We start from the raw sequence: 27,948 nt of genomic DNA, 5'->3' as shown, positions 1-27,948 counted from the left end.
TTTTTGGTGCTCCAAGAGAAGAGAAACCCCAGAATTTTGAGTGAGTTGTCGCCAAATGAATTATCGTCAGTAAAGGTCAACGCTAACTTATAAATGTTAAACAGCTGCGATGTTCGAACTTTAGTGATATGAATGAGGGTCATGAATCTGTTGATGTCCCACTTTTGATTGACGTGAGCAATGATTCTAGAAAAGTGTTTAAGAAAGAATCTGGATGTCAAAGTAATTCAACTTTGAGTACAGTCGATCAACAGACTTCACACCTTCAGGCCCGAAAAGAACTGGATAATAATAATAAAAAATGTTCACTTTCCTTTTAAAGCTGGTAGTTCTTCGATGATGATTAGTATAAAATGGTCATGAGTTTTGTAGTTTTTCGGATTCAGGAGCGACCGTCACCGCAGTGAACCCAGAAGTTTGGCAAACTTATCTGCGCCGCGCTTACCCAAATTTAAGTAGTCCTGAGTTAGAAAGTGTGACTTCGGTGGATGGTACATTATTGACTACCTTGGGAAAAACGTTATTCGAATTTGTTATTGATTTTCAAATATTTCCCTTTGAAGCACATGTTATAAAAGATTTAGCTTACGATGTGATTGTTAGGAGAGATTTTTCTCTGAAATTTTGCTTTAAAATCGTTTTGAGAATGGTATTATAAATTTTACCTCTAGTGCAAATCCTTTTCCTTTTAGCAATGCGTTAGTTGATGTGAGTCTTGATGCAGCTTTAGTTTCGTCAGTGCATGCGACGCATACTTTTGTTGAACGTCTCAATTAGAAGTCTAAGTATGAGGGAAGCTTAAGTTGCCACCGACTGGGTTAGGAGTAAATTGAATGAAAGGGTGGATCTCCCTTACCGCTTTTATATATTTTGAGCCTCGGTGCTTGTTAGTCGCTGAGGATGGAACAGTGCCCCTGAATATAATCAACCCTTCCATAACAATCCGCTCAACTTCGAACTTATTTCATGTACTTTTTCTACCAAAATTAAATATGTTTCATAACTAAGTATGTTGTATTTCGAAAATAACGTGTTATCATAGGCGTTTTTGAGTGAGAAAATTTAATAATACAAGGGCTCATGCGTTTCAGAGAAAAAAAACGCAAAGAAATATAATTTCTGAAATCAATGGCAAGTCGCAAACCTCCTCCATCCTCCACTGTTGGTTCTGTAAGGCACCCACCCCTTAAGGTCAGGGCTAGGTGACACGTCATGACTTTTAAATAAGACTAATTCCTAACGCAGTAATTACCGTCGTCTTCACAAGAAGTAGGGACTTTAAGCGGTCAGGGCGGCAAGGCCGAGGAAGACTTCGATTAAGAAATGAATTGATGTTAATTTAATAGAATTGCCCGAAAGGCTGAATGTGTTAACCGACAAAATAAATAACGCACTTAGGCATTTTGAAATGGAGAGTTTTGGTTTTCGTTGAAATATTTATCGTACTCTGACCTTGCTAATTTCTTAACCATGCCCAAACTTCATCTTGTAAATTGGCAGCAACTAGGTTTTACGTTTTCTTTGCTTGCTCAATGGGTGCCCCCTCTTGTCAAGAGCAACGTATTTATTGTTCAATGACCAAAGAAAATTTACCACAGTAAAAATGTGAATTTTGATCTCCAAAGGTCTTCTTCTTGGTGTATCCGCATATAAATATTTGGAAAATTATTTATGGTGTTGAAAGTTATCCGGGATATTATTGTTTTACCTCACTTCGTGGTGAAACTGGTCTTGGTAAACTCGTTCCACCTCATTAGCTATTGAATTGCATATTAAAAGCTGATCTGCACATGGTGTTTTTTTATTTGATTTCTTACTTTCTTTGTATAGTATTCTGCTTTTTCTTTTGATTAGCCATTGCGAATGTATTCCTTGGGTTTTCAGAAAAGCTCTTTTGGAATCACGAAGTTTACCCAGTTGGAGATTATATTTTCTTTTAGGACGATCAAAGGAGGAAAATTCGCCTTAGTCAAGCGGATGACAATTATCTCTGGCAGTTTGTAGCAGCGTTTACCAAAGTGTGCATTCAGTTTAATCAGCTTTGGAGATGGATCCTCCAATATTTACGATTCTATCTCAGTTTGATTGGTAAGATGTAAAACATGGTTTTTCAAGGCCTGTTTCGTTGAAGAAGGCCAAGAAGAAAGGGTTTACTTCACCATCAATAATTGGATTGCATTTAAGGTCCACTGAGAGGAGCTGAACTCGGGGCCCTCATTCTTCCGTAAATTTACAATTCCTGCATTTGGGTAATGAAAGACTCTTTCACATTTCTTGGGAGTACCAGATGGTTACTGGGAAAGTTCGAGCGACTCCGGAAAGTTGTGTCGATTCGAACATGGGATATGTCCGATTAACGTTATCAACTCATGATCAGTTGATAATAGTTAGTTACCCTATTCTACTCTCCCACCGACGCAGCACCACAGGTTCTTTAAGACCTTATCCCCTATCTTATATGTTAAGTAACCTGTATTCACCAGATTAGTGCCAACAGAAAACTTTTAATGTTATTCTCTCATCCGTTGATTCCATTTAGTTAAAGGATCAAGGTTTGAGAGCAACGCCGAGTCAACTCTGATTAAATCCTTTGACTGATTTGAGCGTTGCCGGGTTTCTCTCGACATGTGTCCATACAACGGCGGAACTTTCTGTTATTTCTACTTGCACTCATCCCTCTATTCATTACTACCTTGTCGATACAAGAATGGGAAGAATGTCCTTTTGTTATTAATTTATGGAATGTGCATTTGTAATTGATAAAAGAATTGTCAATATTTATCTAAAACACACAGATGCTTACGTGTTTCTTCATCAAACTTCTTAAAAGCTAAAGAAACTAATGAAAAATGTGACCTCGCTCAACCGCCAATGCATTGGTCTGTTATTGATTATTATCGAACCCGGTTACATGAGTTTAAATCTGAAGGTCCTCCAATTCTTTTCTGAGCCTTCATCACGAACAAAAGAATTTTTCAGAGTCAGATTTCCACTTGGTTGCCATTCTCTATTTGAATTCACGTTTCTTGCTATTGTGAACATTTTGATTGCTGAGCAGCCGTAGTTATTTAAACAAACATTTGTCGAATTGATTGCAGTAAAGCTAGACAAAGTCATTCCATTCATTTATCCATATTTTATCTATTTTTCTTTTGGTTTACAAAGCTGCACCGCATGATTTGAAATACCGTTGTTAGGTTAAACATTCTTGACCTATCTTGGGTGCGACTGCAGAAATTCTTGCAAAATGCTGTGGTATGAAAATAGCACTAAGGCATGATATATTTACTTGTTGCAACGATCGAACGATTTATTATCAAAGCCTATAACAGCACTTCCGGAGATTTATTATCAAAGCCTATTACAGCTCTTCCGGAGAATTGTACGAGTTTCATTCTTTAAGGTATGGTCTGATTTAAGATTGGTATCTCAGAACAAACTTCAATTGAAGACTCTCTGGTGCCAGAGAATGGAGAGTTGATGTTTTGATAGGAATAGTCAATAGCTGTCCCCATTTTTCTCAAAACGAATTCCTATTTGAAAGAAATAAAATAGACGTTCCCCAGTATGGTTGGGCACACTACAAAACTATAATTGGTAAACCAAAAATTGATATTGAGCAAAAATCGCACTTCTCCCTATATACCGCCTAAAACTTTCATGCCTTCCATTCACTAAATGTGTGATTTCTTATTCTATTATAGACCTCGACCCGTGTAGAAATATTAACTGCACTTACGAAAGCTTCTGCTATGCTCGTGATGAGTGGACGTATGAATGTAACAGCCCATCGTACGAGGAACATGTCTGTGGTTCCAACGGTCGATCTTTCAGGAATATGTGTGACTTCAAACAAACGATTTGTGAAGAACGCGGCAATTATACAAACTGTCATCCTGGAAGATGCAATGGTATAAAATATTGTCTTTTTGTTTATTAAACTTCGCCAAAAGTACCCTTACATTCCTCTTAACTACTTGAGTTTTATTTTTACTTCGAGACTGAGAGATCTGAAAAGATAATTTGGTTTTATTAATTGAGTTGATAATGTAGATTACCCTTCTCAAAGGATTTCTAAATCTGACGTTTCGAACGTTAGTCCTATGTTCCTTTTCAATTTTCTCCCAATTTGCAGAGTGCAATGTTTTTGGCTTGTTTTATTGTTTTCTTTTGTTGTTTTTGTTCCTTTTGTTTATTTATTTGTTTATTTGTTTTGTTTTGCTCTTCTCTGCACGTTCAGTTTTTATAAACTCGCTATGAAAAAGAAAGCTCACTCGTTACTTCCCCGTTGTTTCGTTTTATTTTTCAAAACTCGTAAAAAAGAATCGCACGCGCTCCGTAACCATGAAATAAGCTATATTTACATGAAATAGAGTTCAGCGAAGATTATTTCGAAGCTTTCTCCGGCATCATGGAGTGAATTTTTGTGTGTATTCACAGTTTATATCCTTCAAGTTGTTACCTTTGACGGCTTGTGTTTGTAAATATTACCTGGCGAAAATGATGGATGACAAATAACGTTTTGCTAAAGCGGCAACTTCGGAGCGATAATTTTAGAATTTTGAATGATGACGGGGTTCCAGAGATTGTGGCTTGCTTGGCGCGGATTATAAGGGCGTGAAAATATGTAATTTTAATGTTAACGAAGTCTTAAGTGAGTTTCTTGTTTTGCTTGGACGACAACCCCTAGAGAAATCTTGAGTTTGCAAAATAAGGGGAGTAGGTCGAAATGTTTTGTGTTCATTGAGGTTGCAGTTGGAGTCCCATGACTGGTTCGAGAAAAAATATGTCAGAAAAGAGGCGTAGAAAGGTTAAAAAGCTTTACTGAGTGGCACGATATATTGGTTTTTAAAATTTTTCTAAAGTTAATTTTAAGACTTCGCAGTTACCTTCTTTTCATCTGGAGCTACCGTAGCTTGAGAGATCGCGATTTCCAATGAGACGTGGAATGGGGAAAAAATAATAACTTTTTGGTTTGATTATAAAATCGCAAATTCTCGAAGTGTGAATATCGATTATATTTCTTCTCGAGCACATGGATAAGCTTGAGTGTCAACATAGCACAAGAACTTGATTTTCAAAAGGTGCAAATGGGCGAAAAAATCTTTCTGGCTCGATTCACAATAGCCAAAATGATTTTGAATTCTGAGTTTTTAAAAATTGCAAAACGGTCATCTCGCAAAACAGCTCGCCTTCCTTCCCTGAAAATGCCCGTCATCCTGCAGAAAATACCCACGCATTTCGTTTTGGGCCTTTGCAAACTTAGAAAGCAAACCAAACTTTCCAGCAGACTTTTGAGGTATAAATGAACTCCTTCCAAAGAATAGAGGAACTCATCAGCAAAAATTAACTCATTTCAATATGTCCACCTTGTACAAGACAGGCCGGAGACAAAGTTTTGGTGCCGTATTGCATATTGTAGCAACGTTAAAATTTCATGTAGCTTAATACACCAAAATTTGGAAGAGTATGAAAGCAATTAAGGCGACCTCACCTATAACATGATATGATAAATATGTTATCTTGGGGCAATCAGAGCCTATTCTGACTCCTTTCCCTATAGTCAAAACGTGAATTTTTGAAATCGTTTTCGTTGTTGTTATTTCCGTCCAACTGTAGGTTTCCCTATGCAGAAAGGAAGACACGAGTTTCCAAATCCTCCTCCCGGGATAGAGGATCAGTGTGTTGTGATCAAGTTCAAACCTTTCATATTCTATCCTCTTAAGGAAGTTCATGTGCAACTCTCTGTGAACCACTTCAACTACTCGTATGCCGATTGGGTACATGAAGCTGCTACACCTTGGGTCGAAAGCGTTAACATTACTCAGTTTACAGCCTGTGTTACTCGAACTGGGAAGAACAAATACCTTGCAGACAGCTTCCCTTCAATAGACTGGATGGCCTATCAGGGAAATCCACCTGGAGGAGTAGCAGGGGAAGCGAATTTCACAACATGGTCGACTGGAACTAGCTGCGTAACAGTCCCTTTATCTCCAAAGGTATGTATTCCTCTGTAATTTAAGAGTAACGAGATTTGGACATTTTTGTGATATACATCGCATTAATTTTTTATGCTGCTTTGAAAAGTGCTCTAGAAACTTGCACTTTTTAACTCTTTTGTTGTCAAACAAGGATTGTGTTATTCCTATTTCAACTTGCGGGAGACGCGGTGCCATTACGGTCAGTTCGCTCCGTTCGAGACCTGGCCGAGTCAATGCGTCGTATTCTTGAGCAGATCACTTTACTCTCACTGTGCCTTTCTACACCTTGCAGTATAAATAGGTAACGGGGGGGGGGGGGGGGGGGGGGTGGAGCACTTGGCCTGACTAGGCAAACCACCTTCCAAACTATGCAACTGAATACTCCTATTTAACACCAGTAATTTAGTGCGAAACTTCAAACTGCTTTGGTTTAGACTGAATCTCCTGGGCCATGTCGCTCGAAGGCTGTTAGCGCTCACCCAGGTTCAAGTTTTAATCTGGGTTCCTATATTCCTTTGTTCAATAGCCTTTTTGGGATAATTCTCTACATTCATTATAGATCATCCAAACATTAAATCGTAGACAAAGAGAATTACACCGAATTTTCTGTTAAAGCTCTCAGATATGAGATCAGATTTCACACTAACCTTTGGTCATCTTACCTAGCTTTGAACAACCCGACTTTGGAGAATAAACTTATCATTATAGGATTTATTTTTGTTATGATGCCATTTCATGACCTAATGATGATGAGATGTGCTGGTTCTTGTCGTGTATCTTTTAGTATAACTTCATAGTCAAATTAGTTTCCTCATTTTTTCAACTTTAGCGTTCTGAGCCCCCGTCTGTCTTTGCAACAGCAGTGCACCACAGAACAGGTCTCAGGTATGACGCTACCTCTTTATGGCTCGAAGATGTTTCAACGAGTTCTTTCCAGATCTGTCTTAGAGAATTTCAAAACTTCGCAGGAGCTCATGATAAAATTACAGTGGTAAGTTTTGTGCTTAAGTTTGTTATTTGCTGGTGCTGACTCTAAATTATCTGGTTTCCTTAGCCCTTGGAATTCTAAAACATGGGATCCCAACCAGGTACTAAAGTTCCAGCTGTCAGTAATAGTAGGTATTGTCGTAATGAACTGCAGCACTCAATCCTGAGTAGACTTTCCAGTATTGTGCAAGGAAAAGAGAATGCTCGGTTGGATAGCAGACGTTTCTCTGATAGTGGCAGGAACTATTGGCTTCGTGTATGACCTAATCGCCAAACATCATATTTCTTAGTTCAATTTCTACCCAGGCATACGTCTATGTACTTACCTTCATGAATTAAGTCTTCTGTTTTTCTCCCAGAGCTGGCTGTTTTTCGAAAAAACACCTAGACCATGGTTTAAGGAGCACGGCCTCGTCAGCTTTCCGAATACTGGTTCGCCGTTAGGAGAGTACAACTACGCTTTCTGTAAGGTAAGTGTTGCGCCCTTTGGCAAAAGTGGTTGCGTGGGTGTGGGTGCGTGCATGTAGTGCACTGGTAGACCAATTTTAAAGTTTTACCTTAAAGGTATCTTATATTTGACTAATTTTTCTTACTTTGGCTTTAGGCAATTGGTCAAGAAAATTCCCGTCATCCAATAAACTAATTAGATATGTAATAAAGCCAGTCTAAAGTTGTAACTAAACAGGCTGTTCAGTGCTGCGAGCGTCGTTCTTCCTTTTGATCTGATTTTTTAGACTGAAAAACCAGTTAAATCTGCTTTTTAGGTTTTTATTTAGTTCGAATGCATTATGCAATAATCGTATTTTCTTGATTTTATCATTGTTGATTTCATTTAATTGGTTGAATGACTTATTTGTCAAGTAATTGAGAATTTTCCTCATTTCATCAAAAGGATGTGAGTTACACTCGATCGGCTTACAAAAAGCCCCCAAAAGTATTTATAAGCGCCAGTCATTCTACCAGTGGAGGCAATGCTCCAGCAGAGTGCAATGGAATCGTTAGCTGGATTGAGGTGTGTCAAATTATAACTTATCCATTATCATGACAGGAGGTTTAGATAGCTAGCTGCGTTTATGCTTTTACTGTATGTTGCCATGCATATTTTTCTTTGGATCTTCGTTTACTTCCGTACTTCAATGGTTCAGTTCCTCGAGGTACAGGGGGCTGTAAGTACAAATATGATTTTTACTTACCAAACTAAAACATTGCATTTCCAGAATGTTTGTTTTTTTTGTTTCTGTTTGCATGTTTGTTGTTGTTGTTTTCAAATTTGTCGTCGTAGCATTTACAGAGTTGCGTCATCAATAATCAACCATGTATACCTAGACAATGTTCCGTATCGATGTCATATAATGAGATACGCTTAGCTCTATTATTAAAAAAAATAATGTTTGTTTTATTTTTTTAAAGTATATCACAGAGAAGGCATTCCGAATCTGTGTCAAAGAACTGGAAGTGCAACGCTTTGACCCACTGAACGTTTCATATGCGGTGTTGGGAGGTACGAATAATCTAATAGGCGGAGAGCCGACCTCAATAAATGACAACCTCTTGCGCATTTAAGTGGCGATCTCTGTAAGAGCGGTCCAAGGCATTTCGCATCGGAAAAAAGGTTTTTCCTCAAACTTTCCCCAATAAACTATCTTTGGTAACAAGTAAATAAAACCACATTAGTTTCTGGAAATACGTTAAAATAAAACTTTTAGAGCTCTCAAAAGTCGAAGCTGCAAAAGGCCCTTTTTTGACCTCTTGCGTCATCGAAAATTTCAAAAGTTGAATAGCCCGGTCCTCGTATCACACCGCATGCAGCCAGAAATATTTTGTATTCTTAAACTGTGTGATATATAAGGTGTATAAAAAGCATTTCAATTTTGATATTTGTTTATTCAGAGGCTCGCCATAATTTATTTAAAAACACTCGTCGGACAGCTTTCTGAAATTGATCAAAAGTACTCTTTCTTTCTTGGTTGATATTGCTCCAGTCCAGACCAGACCATTAAAAACTCCGCTTGATTTCTGCTAAGAAGATGTTTGGCTGCAGTAAAATATAAAAATATCTTGCACCTATTGATTTTCTTCGCAGAGGTGACTTCAAACTTTTAGTGGTATTGCTAGCGTGACTGCTGATTATGCAAATTAGTTCATTGAGCAAACTCCGACCATTTTATATGAGTAGCTCAATACATCTTAGATTTTAACCATTTTGAGTAGAAAATATAGTAGGAAAGAGCTTTAAGACCACACCGATTAATACTTTTAACATTTTAAAAGGCCAAAATTTGAGAAATTTTATTATCTCGTGACGAAAGACGTCAACAACAATGTATTGAATATCATAATTTGATTGGCGCTCGCAAACTCCTTTATAAAAATTTGGCTTCTGTTATTTCATATTTGAGTTCTGATAGCTTATGCTACTCAAACCTGTATGAACAATTCAAAACCAAACTACAGGATTCTATTTAGTGTAACCGGCGATAACAGCACACACTGAAATACACCGTGACCAGTTACTCTGTCACGTAATTCCATCGTGTAATTGTCCTGAATACTTCTCACGCTAAGTAAAGTAGCGATTGCTCGGATTTCTAGCTGAAAGGAAAAAAAAAAGATATTTGGCCGTCACACCTGCCTGCATAACAGTCTCTGTTCATAAGTTTGGAGAGTTCGTGTGAAAAAGGATATCGCATTCATTGAATAGGTGGACGTCATAACTAGATTGCATGACAACTGCAGTCCAAAATCACTTCCTCCATTTTTGCAAGAGCTGCTGCATTTGTATCTTGCATTTTGAAAGCGAGCTCAAAATGTTTGCACATGTCTCTTAGAATCTTGACTTTGAGGCTAGGCAACCTTGTTTCTCTTGCCAACGAGCACACAACATAGATATCAAACATGATTGGATGTTTCAGTCGTATCTCATCCATTATTGCGTCCCTCGCCTCTCTCAAACACTCTTCGTCTACATCAGACGCGGATGCCTCCATCAAGTGGTCGTCTTCGTCGTCTGCGTCGATGGCGTCATCCGATTCTTGTTGTATTTTAGATAGCTGTTTAAGGCACAATCTCGAGAATAAACCTTGAATCTGTATGTTGGATAACCACTCTGTTCTATCGAACATTCTCTCTCCATCTATTGTGCAAGCAGTTCGCATATCCTTTGCTACTTTCTCTGGGTTTGGTTTCTGCCAGTGTCTCATCCGATATTAAATTTCTGTGTCAAGTACTGCCTGACATTTTGCGAAAGCCGTTCACTTACAACTCTCGTATGAAGAGCCCATTCCATGGGAAGCTGTAAAGCACTTGTCAAGGGTTCTGTGGCCACTGCAACCAGTTCAGTCGAACTTTCACCTTCTAATGACAACGACTGAAAGTGATGAACACACTACCTCTTCACTTTGTCATAAAGACTTTAAGTCATGCTCGTAGGCACAGGACTTACATGATGAACTAGCTAGTTCATATGGAGGTCAAGGTCGGCCTGGGTCTTAAAATCTTAATCGCAACCAGGTTCAGGGCATTGATAGGAACTACCGTCGTTGCCATCATTGCTTTCTCCTGCTGATGCAATTCGTCGAGCAGTAGTGGGGAAAAATGGAGTCTCCTCCACCAGATCCGTCTTTTTTCTGTGGAAAAATTGCAATTTCAATTTTACTGAATAAACTTTCTTGGCCTCAACATTAAACGCTCTCCAAACGCGGAGAGTAAACTCAAAGATGTGTAAGTTGGCAATCTTGTTAATTTATACGGTTGAGTTCTGTTCCTGGACTATGCACACTGACGCCGTCGTTCCCCTGACCGGTCTCTCTTTCAATGCGGTATGTATGTTTTTAGCAGAAACAACAGTATGGCTTTCGTTGCAGTATCTCCTGATTGCGCTTTTAACGGACACAGATTCCTGTGACACATTTATTCCAGCCTGTGGCAAATAATCGGATCGTACCTAACGAGTTCGATCCCTGGCGATATCCGAGCTCTCATAGAGATGATACCAGCTTACTGTTGTGACAGCAACCTGCTTCATCCGATCTTAGAAAGGTCTTTATTATTCCTGAATTTTGCAACTTTATGGTGACGAAGAGATTTTCTAGGACTGACAGTACTGAAAACCAGTCTTGTTCACAGCTGTTAAGAAGGTGTACGTATCAAGTCACTTTCAGGCTTTCCTCCTGTCTTACAACAACGCTACTCACATGCCAATTGATTCTCCTCTTGGCAAACCATTCTGCTTGTTTTTCCCGGAACTTCATCGCTATGAACTTCATTGTCAAGTCAACTATTATGAATGTTTCATCTCTCTTCAAAGTATCAGCAATTTGCCGCTTGTACTGATCCTGGTTTTCTGCTCGTAGGATATTTCCAATTTCACTGTGTACTCAGAAATAGCGCCTTTTATTTCTTCAAGAAAACTCTTCTCACAATCCTCACACTTCACGTTGTGACTGCATGTGACTGTACACTTTCAGAAAGTCAGTGTCACCAGCATCGCTCAGTTCAAAGCCTTACGGTGATCGGCACATTTGCTATCGTCCTCTTCGCGGTGATTACGGTATGTAGTCTTCAAATACAACTTGCTCTCCTGAAGCCTCTTCCGAACTTCTTTACACAAATCCTTTTCTGCTCCCACGCGTTCCAGTTTGTCTATAATTTGGAGAAAATCCTTGAAACCATCCGCTCCCTCAGCCGCAGTATTGTCTAAACCTCTATAGACAGAATACTGGCTCTTTACCCCTTTGGAATCGCTACCAGGGTGTGTCGGATACTGGCACGTTGTACTTTGGCGCCAGAACTTCCCATAAGTGTGCCTCTGCTTTGCGCAGACCCACATTTTGTCACAACTGAGTCTTCTACATCGAACAGGTCAGAACTTGCAAAGACAAGCTCTCCTTCCGTGACACTCTCTTTTGAAAAATGGATTAAGCAGAGACGACTCTCTATTGAGTCAGTACTCTAAGGCAGGTTAAACAAACCAGAAACTCCTCGTGAGTCTCCGAACGAAGTTTCTGAGGATCGCGACGGAAAACAGGACTTCTTGTTGCGAGTACCGCTTCAAGAATTTAGTGTTATTAATCACAAGCAAACCAGTACCGAAAGAGACATATGAATTACAGTTAATAAAATTACGCGCTTTACAACATACATATAGCTAATTGTTGGAAAAATGAGGTGACACGTAACATAATAATTTATTTCCTCAAAGATCGCGGTGTCCTTTTCCACAAGAACTCCCTCGAGTTCTGAATAGAAACTTTCATGAAGACAGGTGTGCAGACAAAATTTCTCTTACTCCTGCCGACCAGAATTCTGATCCAAAAGGCGATGTTATCGCCGCTTTATTGCGAAGGGAGAAACAATTCAGGATAATTACACAATTGAATTATGGGACAGTGGTCACGGTGTATTTCAGTGTGTGCTGTTATCGCCGGTTACACTAAATAGAATCCTGTAGTTTGGTTTGAAATGTTCATACAGGTTTGAATAGAAAAAAGCTGTCAGAACTCAAATATGAAATAACAGAAGCCAAGTTTTTGAAAAAGAGTTTGCGAGCGCTAATCAAATTATCATATTAGATACGTTGTTGTTGACGTTTTTCGTCACGAGATAATAAAATTTGTTAAATTTTGGCCTTTTAAAATGATTAAAGCATTAATCGGTGTGGTCTTAAAGCTCTGTCTTACTATATTTTCTACTCAAAATGGTTAAAATCTAAGATTTATTGAGCTACTCATATAAAACGGTCGGAGTTTGCTCAATGAACTAATTTGCGTAATCGGCTGTCACGCTAGCAATACCACAAAAAGTTTGAAGTCACCTCTGCGAGGAAAATCAATAGGTGCAAGATATTTTTATATTTTACTGCAGCCAAACATCTTCTTAGCAGAGATCAAGCGGAGTTTTTAATGGTCTGGTCTGGACTTGAGCAATATCAACCAAGAAAGAAAGAGTACTTTTGATCGATTTCAGAAAGCTGTCCGACGAGTGTTTTTAAATAAATTATGGCGCGCCTCTGAATAAACGAATATCAAAATTGAAATGCTTTTTATACACCTTATATGTCACACAGTTTAAGAATACAAAGTGTTTCTTGCTGCATGCGGTGTGATACGAGGACCGGGCTATTCAACTTTTGAAATTTTCGATGACGCAAGAGGTCAAAAAAGGGCCTTTTGCAGCTTTGACTTTTGAGAGCTCTAAAAGTTTTATTTTAACGTATTTCTAGAAACTAATGCGGTTTTATTTACTTGTTACCAAAGATAGTTTGAGGGAAAACTTTTTTCCGATGCGAAATGCCCTGGACCGCTCTTACAGAGATCGCCACTTAAGTTCCTCACTTAGCAATAGATTTAAACACTTGGTGTTCCTCATAGTGGAACAGATTACATTCAAAAGAAAAAAAAATCACATCAGTATACCAGTAAATTAAGAATAAAAGAAAGGGTAGTGATAATAATTTCATAAAGCTGGGATATAACGCGCGCGCTGTCACTGATTAAAAGAGCGTGATCTATGAGAGTATAGAGCACAGAGCTGAGCTAAAGCTTTCATGCTATCTGCCGAATTGTACTATGGCCGACCTTTCCCGGGAATTCTCTTTAGCTCGTTTTCGTTAAGTGAAAGTGAAATTTCGGAACAAGCAAGCTGGCAAGTAACAACAAAAGAACCAAACAAAGGTTTGTAAACATACCAGGCGCCGTAATTTACATTATTATAACGTGAGCAGAGGCGAAAATCTTCAAAGAGAAAACGAAATGGACAGTCTGAGTTTTAAAGGTTTTCAAACTCAGTTAGATTGCAAACTTACGTACGGTAATAAAAACAAACACCGCTAACACTCGTATAATATATAAAGTTTCGTGCTCAAGAACAAAAGAGAACAAAACAGGAACGATGAAAAATATAACTAAACTGGCTTAACTGCAATTCATACTAATCATGACGCTGTCAGAGCGATTGCGTTCATGCTGAGGTCCATCGCGGCTAGTTAATCATGGCGATCATTGGTCATTCCAGTAGAGCAAGCCCCATTAACTTCATCGGCCTCCCTTCGAGAGAAAGCACAAACATTATTATGTTTGACCTTTTCCGGGACTTTTTTCTGGCTTTTTTTCGTCAATTGAAAGTAAAATTTTCAGAACAAGTGAGCTGGCAAGTAGCAACAGAGGAACCAAACAAAGGTTTTAAAAAAGGCCAGGCGCCGTAATGTACGTTATTATAACGTAAATTGAGACGAAAATCCTCAAAGAGAAAACGAAATGGACAGTCCGAGTTTTAGAGGTATTCACGCTTAGTTAGATGGCAAGCTTATGTACGGTAATAGAAATCAAACACAGCTCACACTCGTATAGTAAGTAAAGTTTCATGATCAAAAACAAAACAGAACAAAACAGGAATGATGAAAAATATAACCAAACTAGCATAACTGTTAAAATTCATACTCATCATGCCGGTGTCAGAGCGACTGCGATCACGCTGAGATGGCGATCTTCGGTTATCGCAGTGAAGCAAGCCTCAGGAACTACATCGGCCGCCCTTCGAGTGAAAAAATTAGAGCTCGCTCCAATATCCTTTCCGATGCGTTGAGTGGAAGGCCACATTAGTCACTGCAGCCGAGTGTTACGGCGCTGTCATTCCGAGCGATCTTCATGTTCCGGTGAATTCGGCTGTCGTTCATTTATAAAACCCTTTCCTTGAACTGTTTGTTTTCTACTTGTCATGTGAAAAAACTTGCCTGTTTTTATGAGCCACAATTCTGCCGAGTTTCACTGAACATTTCACTTTCAGATTCTGTATTAGGGACTAAAAAACTTCGGGCAGAAGTCTTTATTCGACCTGCCGAACTATTCAAGTTTTTAAACTATTGCATAATGTTAACTTTGATGGTTTGACATTTTTGACAGCTTTAGTCTTGTACAGCTAATCAGATTATTTGAACCATTGTAACAGGGATTCTGATTGGCTTATTGTAACGTGCTCTATGAGAGTATAGAGCATGCTGACGACACTGTTGCTCGCTTTGGAAATAAAGTTTGTTTTGAAAATTGAAAGTAATGCTTGGGAGTTTGCTTAGGGAATTTAACGGATTTTTTTTTTATAAAACAAGTAGAGAAGCCTTGACTGTGCTCTGTTCAGTTGTAAAGCACTTAGGAAGCGGCTAAAGCACTAAAGAAGTGGGGAGAAACAAGGTACCCGTGAGCTGGCGAGAGTCAATAACTTCTAACCTTGAGTCATTTTTCACCATTTAAATGAAAAGAAATCCTTCACAAAATTCAGCCTTAATTTGCTCTTTATCCGGCTGCAAATATAACAATGCACCAAATAGTTAAAACAGAACGACCAATTAAAAAACTGTAAATCTTGTTTATCTTACAGACAGTATTTGTAAAGACGACTGGTACTATTTCGATAACTTTTGCTACAGTCAAGTGGCTGCATGCGATAACTGGGACAACAGCAATAGAGCATGTGGCTTAAAGTCAGCTGACCTTCCCAGCATACGTAACCAGGAAGAAAACGTTTTTGTCCAAAGTCTGCATGGTGGAGAACACTCCTGGTTGGGGCTCAATGATATCAACTCTGAAGGGAATTTTGTGTGGAGCGACAAGAGCACATCCAAATTTAGGCGTTGGGCAAAGGACCAACCGAACAACTATGGCAATGAAGATTGTGTTCATACTCTTGGCTTCCTTAAAAATCATCATTACTAATGGAATGACGTGAACTGCTCTGATTGTCACAGATATTCTTGCAAGAGAGGTTAGTGCCTAAAAGAATATGTAGAAGTATACTGCAGCTGAAAATATCATATGGGACATCTAGAAAATTGTTTAGTGACTGTCATGCTTCAGTGAAACAATAGTTTTGCCACAATTATGTTTTGCTTCAGTTGGGATCGCTATGAAGCGTCTCTGAGTACCTAAGAACAAGTCTCTGTAAGAATCAAACATCTTGGGAAATGAAAATTTTCAACCCCCCTTCAAATTTTGCATGCAGTTAGGCACTCAGGGGGATGCACAAAAATGCCCTTTTTAGAGGTTGCAGCACTCTTGTTGCCATGGTGACAACAGCTGCTTGTTCGAGGACTGGTGCCTCATTTTCATAAAAAGAAAGTTGCTCTATCTCAAGCTAAATACAACATTACAAATTGGCACTTCTACCATACATAGTAACATCATTTGTCTTCACTTTGATACATTCGATTTTCCTTGGGAGTGAATGTGAACACACCAATAGATTTATTTATCTCGGTACAGTACAGGTACGTTACATGCAAGGCTTTGGAAGAATGTTATCTTATGAGCAATATCCCGAAGAGAAATCTCGCCCCTGGTTGTCGTCTTTTAAAAAAATAAATTGATCAACCTTCATGGAGGACTTCTCGACGTAACTACCTACATATACCTCAAATCGTGAGCATATCATCCAGATTCCGAGTGCTGCACCTTCTTTCATGGGAATTTTAGCGATCCAAAGTCCTCTGAAGAGACACTGTTATACTTGTATGTCATTTCAAATATGTCGAAGTCGGCTGATCTACACGAAACTATCCTCACACCGGTCATTTGTCATAAAAATGTACGTTTTCACGATGGCGTGACGCTGTATTTCTCCATGAGGTTTCCATCTATCGCCCCAAAGAAGACGAGAAATGGACATTTTTCGATATATCAGCAGATTTCCGCGCATTCTAAGTAAAAACAGCCAAAAAGCTTCGCACGTTTCATTTTTCTGAAACGTTTGTTGTTTAGAACATTAGACATCGCCAAATTATGCAATATCTGATTTTGAGCTTCGTTCGCGAATTACCCCTATGGAAAGTACAGGCAGGCCCGCAGAAATTTTTTCATATTTAAAAACTAGAATATTGTAACCAGCTAGGTGGATAGTTTCAGTTCCAGAATCTGTATACTTTTGGAGAATTTAGATAAACGTTTTCCCAGTTTTACCCGACAACAAAAATGACCGAAACTGTAATGAGATAAATAATCTATTGGTGTGTTCACATTCACTCCCAGGGGAAATTAAATGTATCAAAATGAAGACAAATGATGTCACTATGTATGGTAGAAGTGCCAATTTGTAATGTTCTATTTAGCTTGAGATAGAGAAATGAACATTTCACTCTTTTTGCGATTTTTTTTTTATGAAAATGAGGCCCCGGGCCTCGAACAAGCAGCCGTTGTTACCATGGCAACAAGAGTGCTGCAACCTGTAAAAAGGGCGTTTTTTGTGCATCCCCCCTGCGTGCCTACCTGCATGCAAAATTTGAAGGGGGGTTGAAAATTTCGATTTCCCAAGATGTTTGATTCTTACGGAGTCTTGTTCTTAAGAAGTTCCGTTTCTGTGCCTACTGCCTTCCTGGAATCTCTTTTTTTGTCATGTTGTCATAAAAATTTTGCTTTCGCAACCAGGCTTTTAAAATAAAAAGGATGAAAGGGAAATTATACAACATTGCTTTACTACACTGCAGTACTACCCAAATATGCAGCAGTAGGCACATGCAGTCATAAACTGCCTTTTATTTATTTCGCCTGCTATAACCATAATAAGAAACTGAATAACCATTTTGTGTTTGCTTTCTTTTACAGATTATGATGAATGTGCTGACCAAAATTATGACTGCCCAGCTGATTCTCATTGCGTTAATGTGTTTGACGGTTACGACTGCCGATGCAATAAAGGATTCTTTCTGAATGCTAACAAAAAATGTGAAGGTATCTCGATTTTAACTATGACTAACAGAATAAGTCAGTCAACAGTGAGTTGATATTTTCAACCCTTAGGCAGATTATTTCCACATTTAACACTAGAAAAAAAAATGAGAAATCAAACTGTTTGATATTTGGAATAAAACCAAGGCACTGTGATCTTGAGATATGAATGTGCTGTAGTTAAAGTTTGCGAACACTTTTTTTTCCTCCTTTTTTTTTGGTGCGAAACAGACTGGGTGGAGTGCGACCTGGGAAAAAGTTTTTATATCTGCCCTGCCAAATCGACCTGCGAGAATGTTCGTGGTTCCTATAGATGTAGATGTGAAACTGGCCTGGCAGGAACCGGCTTGGCAGGAACCGTTAAAGGATGTGGGGGTAAGTTTCCGATGATTAATTGAGAATCTCCCGTTGAAAATTATTTAAACTTTTCGTTTGATGCCTCCGTTTCTTATGAAGATTTTTTTCCCCTACTGTGACTTTCTCTAACGTCCTAGTTTTAATCGTTTGCTCACAAAAAACCGATTTCATCGACAAATTTTCTCCCAATTTATTTCTACAGTAACTGCTTTACTGATTGGTGCCACTGTGGTTACATGCGAAGCAAATTATTTCATTCCTTAAAGAGGATCTCGACGGGGTGACAGTTTATACGGCAAAACTATTGAATTAAAGCTATTTTAAAGTTCTTTCCGTTATGGTTTTAAGGAAGGTTTTTACGTAATTTTTTTTACTTATAATGTTTAAAATTCGGCTGACGGTTATCCCGTTTTAAACCTTATTTAACTGCCCCTGATCAATAGCATTTATGTTTTGATAGCAAAAAACACGGAGACAGAACATCTGATCCAAGACTGAAAAATTCACGCGTTCACACTCATTCACACACCTTTGTAGAACATATCGACATATCAGGACAGAATCATCCTTAAAAATATACTTTCACTACTTTTACAGCACCTTACGCGACAGTGACTTCTTCCTGTGCCGATACAGCAATATGGCTATCGAATACAACAGGGTACATCGAGCCAATTGATAATTCAAAGGCTACTAAATACAAAAGTAACATGAACTGCACGTGGAATATAACATCAAATGGACAAATTGATCTTGTCTTTATACGTTTGGACACCGAGGATAAGCAAGATAAGGTCGTCATACACGATGGTAGATCAGCTTCTGCTCCTGTGATTGGTACCTTGTTTGGAGACACTACCCCCCAGGAATCGTTCACAAGCACACTCAACAATCTATTTGTGAGATTTGAATCTGATGGTAGTAAAGAATATAGAGGATTTTTGGCGAGATATCGAGGTAGGTTTGTATATATGTAATGTACATTGTTTGCGATATTTGGACTGGCTGGCTCGCCCAGTTCAGCTTTAAGCTAGTTTAAATGGGGTCCTGTATAAATAACAAGGCATAAAGTTTATTGTCCCTATCTAAGAAGATTAGAGTGTCTAATCAGTCGCGGATTTCTTAGTTAAGAGAGCACCTTCTGCTCAGATATTTTATGACCTTGAGTGTTGGTCCTGTCGGTGACTTGAACTCTTTCCCACCCGCACGGCAGTCCGGCGATCTATAGCGTGAGTTAACTAAGCTTGGAGTGTGTATATAATCAGGAATGGGTATTTAAATACACCATTAAATAGACATTACACCAGTTTGCGTGCGAAAGCTAAGCCTTTGGAAAATAATTGATGCTAAAATTGGCTTTGCTGTTTTATTACGTGGGGTTTTTTTTGATTATGCTCAATAAGTTATTGTCCCTCAGTTGACCCTATCGTTGAAAGTTCACTCACATCCTTTTTGCACTTTTCTTCAAAGAATTCGCCGTGTTCGATTCAGCAATAAACTTGTCCACCAAAACAGATGCTATGTAGTTTTGTCTACATGGATAATTAGCTCTTAGCGAAAAAAGACGTACAGTGTCCACTTTTTTGGGATGCAAGCACAGTTTTTGTCTTTTTGAGAATATAGTATAGTTTTTCAGACTTCCAAATTTATGAAAAAGACTGTCGTCAAACGAAGTTTTGTTCGATAAGGTTGCTGGTAGGAATCGGTCGTTCACGCTTTGCTCACACGGTGATGCCATTGTGTAACCATTGAAGTAAAATAAAAATGGTCGATGTTTGTAGAGTACATTAAGCGTAAGCCGCACTCAGCATGAATTAAATATAACTTCTTTTAGGAGTCATTATAAGTGTTTTGTGTAGTCTGTGTCCATCTCACACATCTCTGATTTAATTTCACTAATAGCGATTACGGATGGCAGCGTGCGTATGAATAGTACCTCTTCACAAAGCAAACTTGCCGGCAGAGTGGAAGTTTTCTACGCTGATAAATGGGGGACCGTCTGCCATGACTACTGGGACGATAAGGCTGCTGACGTAGTTTGTAGAGAGCTTGGCTTCAAAGAGGCTAAAAGTGAGTATAGCGACGCTTGATCGCCGCTAGCTGGACCGTACGAATCTCACTGATCGACACAACAAATATCGCCCCAATTTCTTTCATGGAACGCCTCCTTTATTAAATGTCGTATTTGACCGTGAAGCTAAAAATAATTGATTCACAAAATTAGGGACAAGAAATTAGCTATAGAAACACTCGAGGTAAATTAAACTTACATTGTTGCCGGATCTGGCGAGAGTTGACACAAAAAGGACCTTTCCTTCCTTCGATAAAAACGACAGACAATTTCTTTCTATTAAACCACGAGTGCTTGCGAAATCGATCGAATTATTGAATTGCACAATAGATCCGTTCTGTTTGGAAATGCGATACCACTTACGGAACGCGTGACGAGGCACCTAGTGTGACTTTTACAGATTATTAATTAAACGATTACTAAATCAAAACAAGGGATAAACCCGTGCCTTAGGGGCACTTACATGGCTCCCCTTGAAATCACCGTATTTCAAACAAAACGAAACATAATTAAAGTAACAAGTTCAGAGTTCACTGACATGTCCGTGTCTAGTCCTCCTTTTGAATGTGTTCGTTGAATGGCTCCCCATGCGGGAATCCCAGTCTTTCCTCTCTTGGCAGCAGCAGGACAAGCTTTTGAATGGGTCTTTCCAAAACTGATGGGGGGTGCACTCTCTTTCCAGTGCTGGAGATATCAGGGTCTCCAATCGCTACCTTGACACTACGCACCAGTCCATCGGCCTTGTTGGGGTACGTTTCTATCACACGAGCAAGGCTCCACCGATTCCTCGCCTTGTTGTCGTCTTTAACGATAACTACGTCGCCAACTTGCATGTTACGGCGTGGTCTCGTCCACTTGGACCTCTCTTGTAAGCTATGAAGAAATTCCTTCCTCCAACGGTCCCAGAATTCGCATGATAAATGCTGGACTCGTCGCCAACGTTTCCTTGAGTTCAGGTCTTCTCTTTGAAACACGCCAGGCGGAGGTAGAACTGGCTTTGCTTTCATTGTGAGGATATGATTTGGCGTCAGTGGAGATAGTGACCCTGGATCGCTTAGATTATCCACTGTCAGGGGACGGCTGTTCACGATCGCTTCGGTTTCACAAATCAGCGTGTGAAAGGACTCTCCATCCAGGCAACTTGCACTCTTCTCCAGGAGGGCTGATAGTACACTGCGAATGGTCCTGATTTGGCGCTCCCATACTCCTCCTGCATGGCTGGCTGATGGGAAATTCATCTTAAAGGTTATCCAATCACAATTCTCTTTCAACATCTCAGTGCTGATCTTGCCTTGATCCATAGACTGCAACGCTTCGCGGAGCATCTCGCTGACCCTCGCTGACACCACAGCTGCTGTGAGTTCCAGACGTGGTATGGTGACCATCTTTAAAGGAGCTACTCTTGCTTTGCCCATAATCAGGGAACAGTGGATCTGGCCTTTGTCGTCTATCAAACGAACGTATGAACACTGGCCATACCCAGTCGTGCTTGCGTCTGAGAAGTGATGAAGCTGTGTTGATATCACCGTTCCGAAACCTTCTGGTTTAAAGCATCTTCGAACGGAGAGATCTTCTAAGTGGTGTAACTCATCCCTCCATTTCAGCCAACGTGATCTTATGTTCTCGGGGATAGAGTCGTCCCATTCCACTTTACCTCTGCACAGATCTTGCAGAAGGCCTTTTCCTGTCAAGATTAGAGGTGCCAGAAACCCCAACGGATCGTACACGCTGCTAACAGTGGACAGAATTCCTCTTCGCGTTAAAGGGCGATCTTGCATCACGATCCGGAACTTGAAAGCGTCTGACTCAATACACCAACTCACACCAAGCGCTCTTTCCATAGGCAGTTCATCCTTCTCGAGATTCAGCTCCTTTATGCCTTTCGCACGATCTTCCACTGGTATGGACTCGATAACTTCTCTTTTGTTGCTTGTAAATTTATGCAGGTTAAATTCTCCGCGCCGACACATCTCTTTAGTCTTGCGTATGAGCTCCTTTGCTTGACTTGTAGAAGGTACAGATTTCAGACCGTCGTCAACGTAGAAATCTTTCCTCAGGAACTCGGCTGGTTCGAAGCCAAACTCTTGCTCATGGTCATCAGCGGTCTTCTTTAGCGCAAAGTTACAACAACCAGGAGACGAACCAGCTCCAAAGAGATGAACGGTCATCCGGTATAACGTGGGCTCCTTGTTTACATCGCCATCCTCCCACCACAAGAAGCGTAACAGATCTCTACAATGTTCAGTGACGTGGACCTGCAGAAACATTGCTTCTATATCTGCCATGAAGGCAACTGGCTCCCTTCTGAACCTCGATAGCACTCCAACAAGCTTGTTGGTAAGATCTGGGCCTTGGAGAAGATGCTTGTTAAGAGCCTCCCCTTTGTACTCCGCGGAGCAATCGAAGACTACGCGGATCTTGTCCGGCTTCTGAGGGTGGAAGACACCATGGTGAGGAAGGTACCATGTCTTTCCATCTTTCCTAACTTCGTCCTTTGGTATCTTCTCAGCATATCCCTTCTTAATCATGTCATTCATGAATGCCGTGTAGTCTTCTTTGTATTTCTCATCTCTTCGAAATCTCAGTTTCAACTGCTGGAGGTGATGGACTGCAAGCTTCTCGTTATTCGGCAGGGCTAACGATTCATTTCGTAGTGGCAATGGCAGTTCATAGTGTCCATCTGAACGATGGGTAATTCCTTCTTTAACCTTTGCCATGAATCTTCGATCATCCATGGAAAGGGTTTGTTGAGCCGCGTGCTTCCCTTCATTGAAATCTCGCTCGAACATTCTCTTAACTGCTTCTGGAGAGATGATCTCTTTTACGTGTGTCTCAACAACAAAACTATGGGAAGGTAATTCTTCGCTACCGATCTCCTTCACTGCAACTCTGTGACATAAGACATCCGAATCTTCTGTGGTTGTACTTCCTGTCACTGGACCAATGATGCCCCAACCAAGGAGGGTACGGATGGCATAAGGATCGCTGCTTCTACCAGGAATGATCTGCTTCGGCTTTATGGCGTTTGGACAGTTTGAGCCGATCAAAAGTCCCACTTGCAGATCGTTTTGGTACGGGTAAATCTTGTTGGCTAAATGACTTAGGTGTGGCCATTTTGCTGCCGACTCTGGCCTTGGGATCTCGTTTCTTCTCGATGGTATTTCGTTCCTTGAGTACGTCTTGGGAAGCTTGATGTAGACCGCTCTATCCATTCTTTCCACGATAAGACCGCTCACTCTACGAGTAGGAACTACTTCTGAACCATGCATTGTGTTTAGCTTCAATTGAGTCTCGACTCCATTAACTTGCAGTTCTTCGAGTATGCTTTCCTTAACGAAAGTTCCGTTACTAGCTGGGTCGAGCAGCGCATAAATTACAACTTGTCTTTCGAGGTTGTCTTGGTGGTACATTCGAACCGGAACAATCATAGAGTTTGTGATGGCATCGGTGACTCCAGTAGCATTACAGGTACTTGTACAGCTGCTAGTTGCTTCAGCTGCCTGAACTACTCTTGCTTGGTCTTCACTACCTTGCTTGGGAGAAATTTTGCTTTCATCATGAAGGATGGTCGGGTGGGGCATACTACATGTCTTACACACCTTCCGGTTTCGACATCTTCTTGACATGTGGCCGTAGCAGAGACAACCGAAACATATTCTAGCTTCTTGGATAAATGCTCTTCTTTCTTTAACAGTCTTCTTCTTGAAACTTGAGCACTTCTCCAGATCGTGATGCTGACTGTTGCAGAATGGACATGAAGAACCTGGTGGCGGCTGATCATCGTGAGGTGTGGCACTTGTCAAGAAGCTACTTGTACTCTTGCCTTTTCTTCCATTGTTTCGCCAGGTTGTGTTCCTGTTGGTGTTGTTGTCACTGCTGCTACTGCTAGTGAACTCATCTTTCCTTGCTTCCTTGAGGGCTTCAGGTGAGAATACTGGGTCGGTTGCCAAGGCTGCTTCTTGTGTTACAAATTTGACAACGTCATGAAACGTAGAAAGTCTTTCTTCTAATTTTAACATCTTATTGGCAAAACGGCACCATTTCACTCCCATGTTACTTGGCAGCTTTGCAGTTATCCTTCTAAGAGTGTCCTCGGAGTTAAGGCCTTCCATGTACTTTAACGTATTCATGGCTTGTTCGCAAAGCACCAGGAAATCAGCAAACTGTTGCAAACGCGCGCCGTCCCCTTCTTTCATAGGAGGCCAAGCGTTCAGCTTATCCTTGTAGGCCTGTGCAACGCGATAAGGATGGCCGAATCTTTCCTTTAATACCTTTCTAGCCTTATCATAGAAATCTGGAGAGTCGAGGTTAATGAAGCCTTGAATTGATTCCTTAGCGTCCCCAGATGTGAACTGGTTTAAATAATAGAGCCTCTGCTTTGGATCGCTCACTCGGCACTCTATTAAACTTTCGAAGGCACTGATGAATGCTGCGTAATCGAAGTGGTTTCCAGAGAAAACCGGGGGCTGCTGTGCTGGGAGCAGACTCATTCTTTGTTGTTCGGCGACAAGCTTCACCACCGAGGTTAACTCGTCTGTTCTGTCGGAAATCTCCGGCTTTGATTCACGTGATGGTGATTCACCAGCTTGCGTGCCTTGGCGTACAACTGGGCCATTTGGGGGTTCAAAGGGCGGAGCCTTTGGGTTTAAGATCCCGTTATCTTGCAAAGGTTTCGTTTCACTAGGTTCCTCTTTGGGCGATAGCTTGGGTTTGACGTCTAGAATTGGTGTTTCATGCTTCGGGATCTGGGGGAAATCCTCCTGCCTTTCTTCTTCTTCGATTTTGCGCATGGTTTCTTCCTCAGCCTTTGCCTTAGCTAACTCCTTTTGCATTACTAGCTTCTTATACTCTGCTTCCCTTTCTAGAAAGTCCATTTCTACTTGAAGACACGCTGCCTTGGCCGCTGCCTTTGCTCTTCTAGATCTTACTGAAGAGGAGGAAGAACGCTTGGATAATTTTGACGAAACCAGAGACATTTTATCGCTTGTTTGTCTTTCCACACTAAGCAAGGCTTCGTTAATTCTAATGCGACATTGGAAATGTTCGCGATCCCGAATATTAAACCACTCGTACGCTTCATCTGCTTCCTTAGTGTCATGCAATTCCTTGTAATAATTGTGATGAGCGTCATTCATCCTATCCCTACACAAGTCTAGACTGTCACGCTCTTGCTCTAGGACTCTTGCGTCTAATTCTTTTATCGATTCGAGTAAAGAGTTTACCTTCGTTATCTGCCTCCTCAGAGCGACTCCTGCGGCCTTTCGCTCCTCAACAAGCCTTTCCAGGCGAAGTGACTCGCCCTTTTCGGTAGGGATTCTTTCTCTTCTGTCCCTTTCAGTCGTTTCAACGCCGACTTGATGGTCTTCGTTCTGTTCGCTCGTGACTTCTTCCATCGTAGGATTTGCCTGCGCCATGGCTATTGTATGCAGTCGACAAACTCCCGCTAATATCTTGAATTCCTCCAATCTTCACTATAGCGACGCTTGATCGCCGCTAGCTGGACCGTACGAATCTCACTGATCGACACAACAAATATCGCCCCAATTTCTTTCATGGAACGCCTCCTTTATTAAATGTCGTATTTGACCGTGAAGCTAAAAATAATTGATTCACAAAATTAGGGACAAGAAATTAGCTATAGAAACACTCGAGGTAAATTAAACTTACATTGTTGCCGGATCTGGCGAGAGTTGACACAAAAAGGACCTTTCCTTCCTTCGATAAAAACGACAGACAATTTCTTTCTATTAAACCACGAGTGCTTGCGAAATCGATCGAATTATTGAATTGCACAATAGATCCGTTCTGTTTGGAAATGCGATACCACTTACGGAACGCGTGACGAGGCACCTAGTGTGACTTTTACAGATTATTAATTAAACGATTACTAAATCAAAACAAGGGATAAACCCGTGCCTTAGGGGCACTTACAGTGAGTATAAGGACGCTACACATGGCGAAGGAAGTGGGCCAATCTGGCTTGACAACGTGCGCTGCTCAGGGAGTGAGACTCATCTCTACAAGTGCAACAAACGAAAATGGGGAGAGCACGACTGCACTCATAAACAAGACGCCAGCATGGAGTGCAGTTTTGGCGCTACCCAAGTTAGGATACACGGAAGTAAAAACTATGGCCGCGTTGAGGTTCTTATAGAAGGCCAATGGGGTACCATCTGTGATCACAAATGGGACATAAATGATGCAGCTGTTGTCTGCCATCAGCTAGGTTTCAAAGGTGCACGCAATGCGCATGGAGGCGCAAAATACGGTCAAGGCTCCGGTCCTATTCATCGGAACCTTGTTAGATGCATGGGTGACGAAAAATCATTGCTGGACTGTCCATATGGTTCATCTCGCTATTGCTCGCACGCTGAGGATGTTGGTGTTGATTGTGCTATTTGAACGTCAACTGATATCAAAACACCCTCGAAAACAGATGTGCTTGATATCTTGTCACCTGTAATAGTGGTGCAGGTCGTGATAATAATCTTTTTAGTCATAATAGCAGTAGCAGTGAAACTTTATTTGAAACGGTGCCTCCGTTACAATCAATAACGAGAGTTGCTGAAAGCGATAAATTTATCCAAAATACTGAAAGCTTAAATATTATAGATAATGGGCAGATTATTGGCAGCTAAAATTCGCCCTTGCGGATTTGGCTCTCTTTAACAAACTTAAATGAAAATTTAAGTTTATTTGTCGGTAGATTTATATCTTTAATGTTTGAAGTACGAAATGATTCGTCCCTAAGAGAGATGTGCAGGAGAGTGTAGAGAGATCAGTATCTAACGGCATTTTTTAATTTTTATGAAAATTCTATTTTATTTGATCGATTTTTGTGCGGAGAATAACCATTAGCTGCGTTGCAAGACTATCTAGACCAGAACCATTGCCAAGAAACATTAGACTATGACATATTATCTTTTGTACCGGTAGGGCCGAGAATTCAATAGAAATAAATCGTACTACATATATCTTATAAACAATACAGTTGAAGCTGAGAAGTCAGTGATACAAAAACGCATAGTTTCGGGTACCATATATATAAAATGAATCTTCATGATTTCGAACGGAGAGAGGTTAAAATAGACCTTGATTGACACTACATAACTCGGAGAGTAAGATACAATACGGCCACACAAATCCTAAGGCCCAAGTGACTTTCAAACAAGGCGAGAGATAATAGAGGAGACATTAGTGCTGAAACTACCCTGAAATGCTCATAGCCACTTAATTCTTTGTTTTCCATGTGAACCGTAGACTTTTTAAATAAGGCATATTAAAGATACTGTGTTGGAGCGTGGCCGTAGTTGCAGGGGAGGGGGTTTGCACCTCCTGCTCCTTAATCAATATTGTAACTAAGGATGGCTTTAGACAAGCGCGAATGTTATGTTCAATTGTTGTACTTTAATCCAATTTAGAACTTTGGATTTAAATTCTTCTCTTAACTAGCTTTTAAGTTTCATTTTTTGTCTCTCAGCCGGTGTGTGCGCTATGATCGGTCCACTTAGTGGGCCGTATTTCTCTGTAGGGCCTGCTTAATTCGTTTTCTCAGTGGTTAAGTTAATGAAAAGAACATCGTATTTTTGCGCTCAGATTTATGGCCCACGCTATGATGTGTGCGCTATGATCGGTCCACTTAGTGGGCCGTATTTCTCTGTAGGGCCTGCTTAATTCGTTTTCTCAGTGGTTAAGTTAATGAAAAGAACATCGTATTTTTGCGCTCAGATTTATGGCCCACGCGCCTCGCGCTTGGGTTATAAATCCGATTGGAACAAACTCGATCTGTCACTTATTACAGTGCGGTCCTCGAACTCGATTAGCAAGGAATATGTTTACTACG

General features: G+C 40.4%; 1 pseudogene; it reads left to right on the top strand.

Annotated features, from left to right (window-relative positions):
• Nucleotides 1-128: 128 nt before the first annotated feature.
• LOC131787597 (uncharacterized) lies at nucleotides 129-26,507 on the top strand (annotated as a pseudogene).
• Nucleotides 26,508-27,948: the final 1,441 nt, after the last annotated feature.

This window comes from Pocillopora verrucosa, chromosome 5, assembly GCF_036669915.1.
Source record: "Pocillopora verrucosa isolate sample1 chromosome 5, ASM3666991v2, whole genome shotgun sequence".
Classification (NCBI taxonomy): Eukaryota; Metazoa; Cnidaria; class Anthozoa; order Scleractinia; family Pocilloporidae; genus Pocillopora; species Pocillopora verrucosa.
This window is presented reverse-complemented; position numbering and strand designations above follow the sequence as displayed.